The 9,834-nt window shown below is 38.9% G+C and overlaps 1 protein-coding gene across 2 annotated transcripts in view; it reads right to left on the bottom strand.

The window, feature by feature from the left end:
* The window catches only part of TNFRSF19 (tumor necrosis factor receptor superfamily, member 19), a 104,541-nt gene extending 97,212 nt beyond the window's left edge, over nucleotides 1–7,329 (bottom strand). For both annotated transcript variants that reach the window (XM_011999929.1, XM_011999930.1), the window contains exon 1: nucleotides 6,738–7,329. The gene's annotated coding sequence lies outside the window, so the exon portion shown is untranslated. The remainder of the gene's footprint in view (nucleotides 1–6,737) is intronic.
* Nucleotides 7,330–9,834: the final 2,505 nt, after the last annotated feature.

Raw genomic sequence — 9,834 nt, 5'->3', positions numbered from 1 at the left:
GACGCCTCCCGGGGAAGTCCGGGGAAGCCCGAGTTCGCCTCCTGCAGGCCTGGAGGCGCTCGGCCCGAGGCGGCCGCACCCTTCTGTGTACTTTCTTCTTCAAGGAGTTAAAAACACTTTGAGAGAAGGGGCATATTGTGTTCCGATTTGCATCTCTGACAGTATCAGTCATTCAAATAAATGTTCAACCAATGCTTTCTGAGTGGAATTGAATCTACCAGCTCAGGAACTACCTTCTCTGACTTCAACCAAATGTTCTTCTCTCTGACCTCCTTTTGCCCTTAGAGACAGTAACACATTACCGAGTTCATTAGTTCTTGAATCATTTCATGTGTTTTGACAGATTTTCCCAGTTAGCCTGTTAGCTCATAATAGAGAGAGAACCTGTTGTTAGCCTGCATGGGCTTGGGATCTGACAATCTGGTCCCAATGCCAACCTGTTCATTCACTAGTTGCATGACTTTGGAAAAGTTACTTCACCTCTCTAAGCTTCTGGTTCTCCACCTGTAAAATGAGTTGCTTCATTGGTGGTGGTTAAGTATTAACAGATAAGGTATTTAAGTACTTAGGCCAATGCCTGACACTCACTAAATAGCCATTCTTAGTAGCAATATATCCTCTTAACAATGCCTAGCATCAATCAATAAATGATCATTGACGGTGAGAAAAAGGACATTGAACCTCGGCACTCCAGCTGTTAGATTCATCTGATTCTTTAAAGAGACTCATTAAGTTAAACACAGTTGGCCCTCCACATCCACGGATTTCACATCATGTATTCAACCAACTGCAGATTGAAAGTATTTGAAAAAAAATGAATAGTTGTGTCTGTACTGAACATGTACACTTTATTTTGTCATTAGTCCCTAAACGACTATGTACATAGCATTGACATTGTGTTAGATATTATAAGTAATCCAGAGATGATTCAAAGCATATGCAAATTTATACCATTTTTTGTAAGGGACTTGAGGATCTGCAGATTTTGGTATCCAAGAGGGTGTCCTGAAAGCAGTCCCCCTCAGATGCTGAGGGAACACCATAGTTCCCACTTACCTTCATTTGAGTGTTATGTGATTTGGAGACAGTGTCTGAACAAAAACTCAGGCACACAATTGAGCACCATGGTAGTATAAAAAGAATTCTGTTGGCCGGGCACGGTGGCTCACGTTTGTAATCCCGGCACTTGGGAAGGCCGAGGCAAGCGGATCAGCTGAGGTCCGGAGTTTGGGACCAGCCTGGCCAACATGGCGAAACCCCATCGCTATAAAGATACAAAAATTAGCTGGGCGTGATAGCAGGCATCTGTGATCCCAGCTACTAGGGAGGCTGAGGCAGGAGAATCACTTGAACCCAGGAGGCAGAGGTTGCAATGAGCCGAGATCACGCCACTGCACTCCAGCCTGGGCGACAGAGTAAGACTCAGTCTCAAAAAAAAAAAAAAAAAATTCTGTGATCCTTAGGCTCATGCAAAATGAAACTGGATGCTTGTAATTAGGACTGGGAGCATTTTACTTCCTTTAAAACACTGCATATCATTAATGGGTTAAAATTTTTACGGGAAAAGCCAAATTGCTGCAACGATCTTGATAGAGGTGTTTGTTTTTAAGATTTATGTTAAAGATTAGTTTTCTGAAGACAGTTTTAGCAATATCTGAGCTGATACAAAGTGCATTTGTTTAAAATATTTTTCCCCAAAAGTTGAACTGAGGAAACTTGAAAAACGCCTTGAAAAAATAGTTTCAGTGATAAACTAGCTCACTGGAAGCAAAGCTAATGAAAAATTGCCTGACTTCTAGTCATTTCTGGTGCAAATCACTATGCCTTGGGGAGGAAATGGAATAGAATGCAAGCTACAAGAGAATATGAAATTTTGTGTCTTTGATTTACAGTGTTCGGCACATAGTAGGTTCTCATTAAAAATTTGTTGGATGAATTAGTAATTGAGAGTGAAAATCTCAAAGGGTAATAAAGTTTTCCAAATACAGTTAAGAAAATAAGTGGAGGAGGAGCCCCCAAGACCTAGCTATTTAAGTAATTGCCAATACCCACTACTGCCAATTATAGACTGTCAGCACGGGGCTGGGGGAGCACTGTAAGGCCAATGCCCAGTGACTTCTGAATGTCACACACCAAGTTAATTAACAAAGCTGGAATCAGAATCTGGGCTTTCTGTGTCTTAACATAATCTTTGCCATACCATGGGTGCATAAACCAATATATATATAAAACCCAGGGAGGCTATTTTTATATAATTTATATAATGTGGAGCCCAAGACACTTACAGAGCAAAGTTGTTACAAGTTGCAGCACTTGCACTGATACAATGAATTTGTGATATCTTGGCCCTGAGCACCTCATTGGCTAGACCCTTTTCATGAGTTTGATGAGGGATGAGACAGGCCATTGACTCTCCTTCTCTCCTTCCTGATAAACATGGTGGACTCCTCTATCTAGGGCTGGCTTAAGGCCAGGCTGGCTGAGCAGCAACCCATGGTGCTAAGCTATGGAGCCACCAAAGCATGGGGAGCATTTAACAGAATGGAGAAAATTATCCTTATCAGAACTGCTTGCAAAGAGAGTGGGTTATGTTGGAAGGAATGGTTTTACGAAGACAGTTGAAACCCCCACCTGACTTGTCCTTCTCCTTCTCATCAAAGAGAAAATTTAAGTCACAAAGGAGGGTGTTAAACTACCTACTTCATCTAAAGAAGTGAGTATTGATTTTGGCAACTGAGTGGGTTAGAGCTAACAACGTTGGAGCCAAAACTGAATGACTAGTGACAGTAGAGCCCTCGGCCCTCCCATCATAGAGCTCACCCAGGCGGACAACGTTTTAAAGAACCACCCTTTAAAGGGGACCAAATCACTCATTCTTCCAGGGTGGCTTGGACTGGCCTTGCCATCACAGAAAGAGAATCCAACTAAACCAATGCCAGATGGCTGAGTTCAGTTCACTCCTGAAGCACAGGGAGAGCAGATTATGCCTTCATGGCTTAGGGAGGTCCTTTATGGCCAACCTGGCAGAAAATACTATTAAAAATATCTAATAGTTCTTACAATATATATAAAAGCAAGCAAACAAACAAACAAACAAACAAACTGGAGCCCACATTTTTGGCCAAAATTTTGGCTATAATGTTTGCTGACAGTCAAGTTCAGCTTTGTGTAATTCTTGTAAGAGAAAGAATGAACTGCGTAGCCCCAGAACGAAAAAAATGTAGACCACAATGCTGCCACTGAATTATTCCTATAATCTTGCACATGGTATTTATCCTTGCACAAGTACTTGATATATATTATTGAATTAATTGATAATGAGTGAATTAATAAATATTAGGTCATGTTAGTAATAATCATGTTTACATAGGAATCATAAAGAGGGTGATAAGCCCTATTATGAGGGCAGCTGTTTGGCCATGAGAGTCCTGTATTTGTATAAAATTTTATCAATAACTAAATTAAAATTTTTCGCACAAGATATGTATATATATATATACACACACACATATATATGTATTTTTTGAGACGGAATCTCACTCTGTTACCCAGGCTGGAGTGCAGTGGTGCAATCTCAGCTCACTGAAAGCTCCGCCTCCCGGGTTCACGCCATTCTCCTGCCTCAGCCTCCCGAGTAGCTGGGACTACAGGCGCTCGCCACCATGCCCGGCTAATTTTTTGTATTTTTAGTAGAGACGGGGTTTCACTGAGTTAGCCAGGATGGTCTCGATCTCCTGACCTCATGATCCACCTGCCTCAGCCTCCCCAGGTGCTGGGATTACAGGCGCAAGCCACCGCGCCCGGCCCCAAGATATATTTTTTTCAAGGAAGAAAAATAAAGAGTGAATGAAAACATGCTCAAGATTCTTAACATAACCAAACATGATATGAAACACATATCATATCATGTTTGAAATGCACATTGCGTTTGTCAACTGAAATGTCACAAAATCCCACTGGGAATTTCCCTGGAGGAAAATTCACCTTTAATTATTAAATTTTTTGTGGATGCCATTGGCATCTTCTAAGAAAATATCAATTCCTTCAAAACACACAAAGATGTGTTGATATAACGCCAAACTCCTATATACACATACACACAGAGACAAACACACAAATACGTACATAATTCCACATTGCATTGATGCATTAAACTTTTTGTGAAAATTATTTTACTTATTAAATTATGGGTAGCAGCTACTGTGTTTAGACAGCTTAGAAGTCCAGAAGCAGAAGGAACAGTTGGGAAATAATCCGACTAATCCAGCTGACTGACATACCTATCATGGAAACAAAAAAAATGCACTCCAATAGGAAGTGGCTGTCTTTAGTTTTCCAACTAACATTGTTGTTTGATGAGCTACAGGGTGCATCTGTTTAAGCAGTTGTTGGAAAGCAGACCCCGCATGATAGACTGGGAACAACATTGGACTAGAAGTGGGAAAATCAGCCATGTGACCTTGTTAAGATAGGGACATTCATTTTCTATAGCCTCAGTTTCCTCATCTGTAAAATGGCCATAAAAATTCCAATCCTGCTTATTTCATAAAGATGATGTGGTCAACACCCTCACTTCATACATGAGAAAACCCTCTTGAGGTCATACAGCTAATTGGTGACAGTATCAGGACTCGACAAGAAAGTCTTTTGAAGACTTGGACTTTGTGTAGTAACAAAGCTGCCACTGAAGCAACAGATAGGAAAGTGCTTTGAAAAATGTCACATAAGGGTTTCGTTCAGTAGAAGTAATAGGACTATATCTGCCCGTCATTTTGTGGCAATTAATTAGGAAATGCCTTTTGAGACTGTACCTGTACCTTCAGATATAACCATCTTTCTTTTAAAATCCAATACACTCTGTTTCATTTCTCAACAATGACACAAGAAGTAAACAATTAACTGAATTAACTCAAACACTGAAGTGGATTTTCAAGGACTTGACTTGCCCAAGCTAGTTTTCTACAAAGCCTAAATTAATCAGATAATTACTAATTCTCCCCTTTGTTTAGTGCTGAGGAGAGCTTGTATTTGTTAAAATGATCCTAGCAGCAGAATAAACATTCATTTAAAATTTTTTTAAATCCCAAATCTGAACTAAATGAGCAAGTTTTCAAACACACTATTTCTTTAGGCACTGTCTCCAGTCATTGTTTTAAAAGGTTAATTTTCTTTATCTGAATGTGAACACTAATACCACTTTTGTGATTAAAAGGAAGATTTTAAGCAAACAAATTTAAAAAAAATCAAACTAAACCGATATTGCAAGATATTGTGAACATGATTCGTTGTACTCTTAGAAAAAAAAAAAAAGCAAATGCCTCTCCTGGCATGACTAAAAACAACAGTTAAATCTTTAAGATTAAATTATTACTGACACATTTAAAAAATATTATCAGTTTAGCCTGGCTTTAAATAACCTCCACTTAACAACTAGTAAAGTTTTAAAATTAAGTAAACAATGCTAATTACCCTCCTAGTATCAAGAGGAAAGTGTAGAAAGTAATTTGATTAATTGACTCTGAAAAATTAATTACATATGAAATGAGACTCATTAGACGTTTCCTGTTTCATCAGAATTTCAGACTAAAGGATAACTAGTCTTATCACTTATGGTTTCTTTGTGGTTCAGCTAGCATCAAATAGACTTGTGATAATAATTAAATCTTTTGCCCAGATAGATTTAGGACTAGAACATAAAAAAAAAAAAAAAAAAAACCATTGCGAACGAAGTAACAGTGTTACTTTTCCACTGTATTTAGTTCTTATATTTCACTGTAAAGATTTTGCTCTGTGTGCCTGTGAGCGTGAGTGTGTGTGTATCATGAACTGACAAAGAAATATCAGTTAACATCCAAATTCAGTACAGCAATATAATTTGGTTTTGTCATGTTGGGCATTAGCTAAAGTGAAAATGTGACTGAAATACTTTATGTAACATAGTAACTGTTGATTACTCAGTTTTCATAAACAGTTGGCAAATTTTAACTTACAACAGCTGTCACTATAAATGTAAAGTAAATGTTAATTTAGGAATATTAACCTCGTGAATGTTTCTGAAAATAAGGCTTATGCTATTTCCAAAGGTTATAGAAAACCACTAGAGTATTTTTAGCCAAACTTAGTGCAACTTTATCCTCACTGTTTTTAAATTCTTCAGTTTTACACATAAAAGGCTTTAATCATACTTGAATGGTTTTTCAGTGATTCCCTTGGGTGTACAAACTGCATAAGGAAATATATTTGATAGATTTACATCTTGGAAGTGAGAGAATAAATAAACTAAAGAAACAGTATTGCCAGAGATACATTTTACTCTTTTATGTAAGAAAACAAAGAAAGCATTTTCAACAAGCAAAGTTGCACTGACTGTTTACTAAATAAGGTAACCCATAAATACTTAGAGCAATTATAGCTCACAGATCTCAGGGGCTGAAGTACTGGTTGCATGCTAAAGTTAGCACTGTTCTGTTTTGTCCTGTTTGTACAACTCATTTCCAAGTAAAATTTGCATGACAGACGGCAAACCCTCTTGTACAAACTACTAAAACTTGCCTCAAGTTCCATAGTTACTCTGATATACACATTCAGCATCATGTAGTATTCAGTTGTATAAATGCTTTCTAAAAAATTAATTAAAACTATTCTTTTCTCAGAACACATGCAAAAAATGCAGTGAAAGCTACAACAAAACTTAAAACAGAGTACCTGCAACACGCTGAGCTCTTTGCAGTACTTACCCGTTCGACAACTTAGTTTCTCCTGGCAGCACTTCTATGCCAAATGCTTCTACCTTCCCAAAAATGTATGTCAGCACAAGCCCAGACGAAACTTCAAATCCAGGAAAATAAAATTAACCATGCAGATCAAAGGCAGACGAGCAGGGAGATGAAATGCCTGTAATCTGATCAGTGATCAGTTGCTGAACATCAAAGGCAGGGCTGAGTTTATATATATGCATGGATATCAAGAGAGTTCACTTTTAGCAGGTAGTTACCCTCCCGCCTCCTAGTCCACACAGTCTTTGTTAAACATGGATCACGTTGTTTTCCTCCTCTTTTTTGCAATAAGGCAATGCTGGTAATTCTCCCTTGCTTGGGCTGAGTGGCTGGATCTGTAGCTTTTTTGGTTCCCAAGCTGTGTTGTGGACTGTGTGTTGGAAGCTTTTCCTAGTGCCAGCGGGTTCTGCTTTATCCCTTTCATCTCGCTGAACTGCAGATCCCATGACATCATTCAGCGCCGTGGGACTGGTAGGAGAGCTATAATTCAGCCTGTGGGGGAGTAAAGCTCCAGAGAAGCCAGCGTTTGGCTGATTTCTAATCACGTTAGACTATTGTGCCTCACACAGGACAGTTTCTGTTATCTGTCTCCCAGCTGGAAAGGACAGCAACTGCTGCTGGATGCTTCTTGGGTGATAAGATCCCTGATGGTTGGAAGTGCCAAATGACAGCATTTAATTGCCTCTTCGCTGATAAAAATCACAATTTCCTACAGTGACTGGGTGTCAAACATCCAGCATAGTTAAATAGCACTATGGGACCACTCTGAAAAACACCCAAGGACACTGCCAGATGGACCGGTGACATTTTCACGTTCTGTTTCCCTTTTCAAAGTGACAAGTCTTTAAGGATCTTAAGGAAACTGACCTTTCCTTGAAACATACATTATTAGGATCTGATTGCCAGTCACACCGGGGTGTGTTAAGTAGTTAAGCAGCAGATAACCAGCAGTTCGTGAATAAACTGCTGCCTTCCACTGGCTCACTTAAGACTTTGGGCAGAGATTTAATCTCAGTCTTTGCCTTAGTTTGGGATTCTGGAAATTAGATTTTAAAGCAATATCTACTTCTTAGACATAATTCATTATAAAATTCACTTGTTGAGCATTTTAAAATTCACAAAAGAAGAATTACATAGAACAAAGCATTTGCCCTGTGATTATTCCAAAGCCATGTTATTTGCCTTTTAGGGCTGTTTCTTCCAAACTCATAGTTTGGACTTTCAACTCACTAAAAAATTACTACCTTAGCCTAATTCTTCATATTTTAAAATTAAATATATTGCTCATTATTTTAAAAATTTTAAGCTATTTTCCTTAACAGTGTCAGATTCAATACAATATGATTATTTTATTTTTAGTATTTAGTAAAATAGAAGATAAGAAGAAATTTCATCTTCCTCGAAATCCAGGATATGGTGCTTTTCTGATTCTCAGACAGTTCTTTCATGGAATGAAGACAATTTTTCTATTTTATAATGGAAACTCACCAACTTTTAGAAGGTAAGTTAAAAATATTTTTGCAAAACTTAGGGGATAGTAGAACTCAGTCTTTTTAAATGTAACTTCCCTCCTTAACTGGTTTTGTCTAATTTTTCCTGATGTGATATTTGAAAATGTTGTTTATGAAGTATTTATTTCCAGACTTCTATGATTTTTGAGTAATTTTTAATAGCCAAATATTTAGATTGAACCGTTCATGCGTTCAGTATAACATTTAAATAGTCCTGTTGATTTTTCAATGTTTCTTGTATAATTTTTCTACCTATACATCATTTCTCACAAATGCACAGAGCTCAAATGGTATTTGAACTGGCGGGTGTGATGCTTAAGGACTTCCTTAAAGCAGACCAGGAAAATTCCGGTGACATCTGGGCTTCACATATGTTTCCTGGGCGCCTTGAACCCATGAATACAAAGAAAATATTTACAAAGACAAAATATTTACAAGAAGGCATGTGCCCATTTCTTTTCTGAAGTAGTCCAAACCTACCACCAGCATGGAATCCATATGCCATCAGCCTGCACTCAGGATTAAGTTTCCCGATACACTGATACGTTAAATCAGAGCAACTAGACACTCTGTAAGGTTCATTGGCTAAGCCGGTAGATTCTGTGTCTTTGTAGAGTTCAACACCAGTAGGAATAGGTGAAGGACTGAATTCGGATTCTCGTGTTCCATTGGAAGCATACAAGAGGCTCTTGAAAGCAGGGACTTGAATGAAAACCAATCAAATGATCTTAAATTTATACAAATCTCCCCAAGCAAGATTTGTAGTTCAGGATACATCTAGCAATGCAATATCTCCAGTAGAGGAGTTTATTCACCAAGTCACTGAGCATTATTTTGAATTGGTCCTCTTGTGGCCAAGAACACCCCACGTGTGAGATGAAAGGGGGCTAAGGCTAGGGGCCCTATCTGTCGCCTGGACCAGAGTGTGGCTAAAGGCCGGCCTGGCTGCAGGAGTGACCTCTTGACCTGCGACTCATTTAGCACTGTGTCCAGCCAGCCCAGCCCCCTTCTTTGTGAGATGTGGCCTGGACCATTGTTGTTTCTGAACAGCACCAGGAAGGGGAGCTACTGCAAAGCTTTTCTCTTTCCCCACCAAGAAGCTTAGATTAGTGTGATTACATCAGTGTGATACTGTGGTGATAAGAGGTCCAGCACTCCACTCAACATCATTGTCTGTTGTAATGACGCCAAGTTACAGCATTTGATCGATGATTCCTATGCCATGTCACAGTACACTTGGCTCATCTTAGTCTTTTTGCCAAGCTGCCTTTCAGCGACCTGGCTCTGCAACATGGTTGTGGCAGCCATTGGATCCACAGTGGGGAGCTCCAGGCTGCACGAAGTGGTCAATGTTTGAGATGACGGGCATGCCGGTTACCCTGATCTGATCACTACACCTTAGAGGTATAGAAATGTCACTAGGTGCCAATGAATATGTATAGTTATTATTAATCAGTTAAAAAATAAAATAAAATAAATGAGAAAACTTCAATTGTTCATATTCAAGAATGGAGGGGCTGCGTGAGATTCCTGATGGGTGGTGTGGT

Source organism: Mandrillus leucophaeus, unplaced genomic scaffold (assembly GCF_000951045.1).
Source record: "Mandrillus leucophaeus isolate KB7577 unplaced genomic scaffold, Mleu.le_1.0 Scaffold61, whole genome shotgun sequence".
Classification (NCBI taxonomy): domain Eukaryota; kingdom Metazoa; phylum Chordata; class Mammalia; order Primates; family Cercopithecidae; genus Mandrillus; species Mandrillus leucophaeus.
The sequence above is the reverse complement of the archived record's forward strand: the minus strand, read 5'-3'. Positions and strand labels throughout refer to the sequence as shown.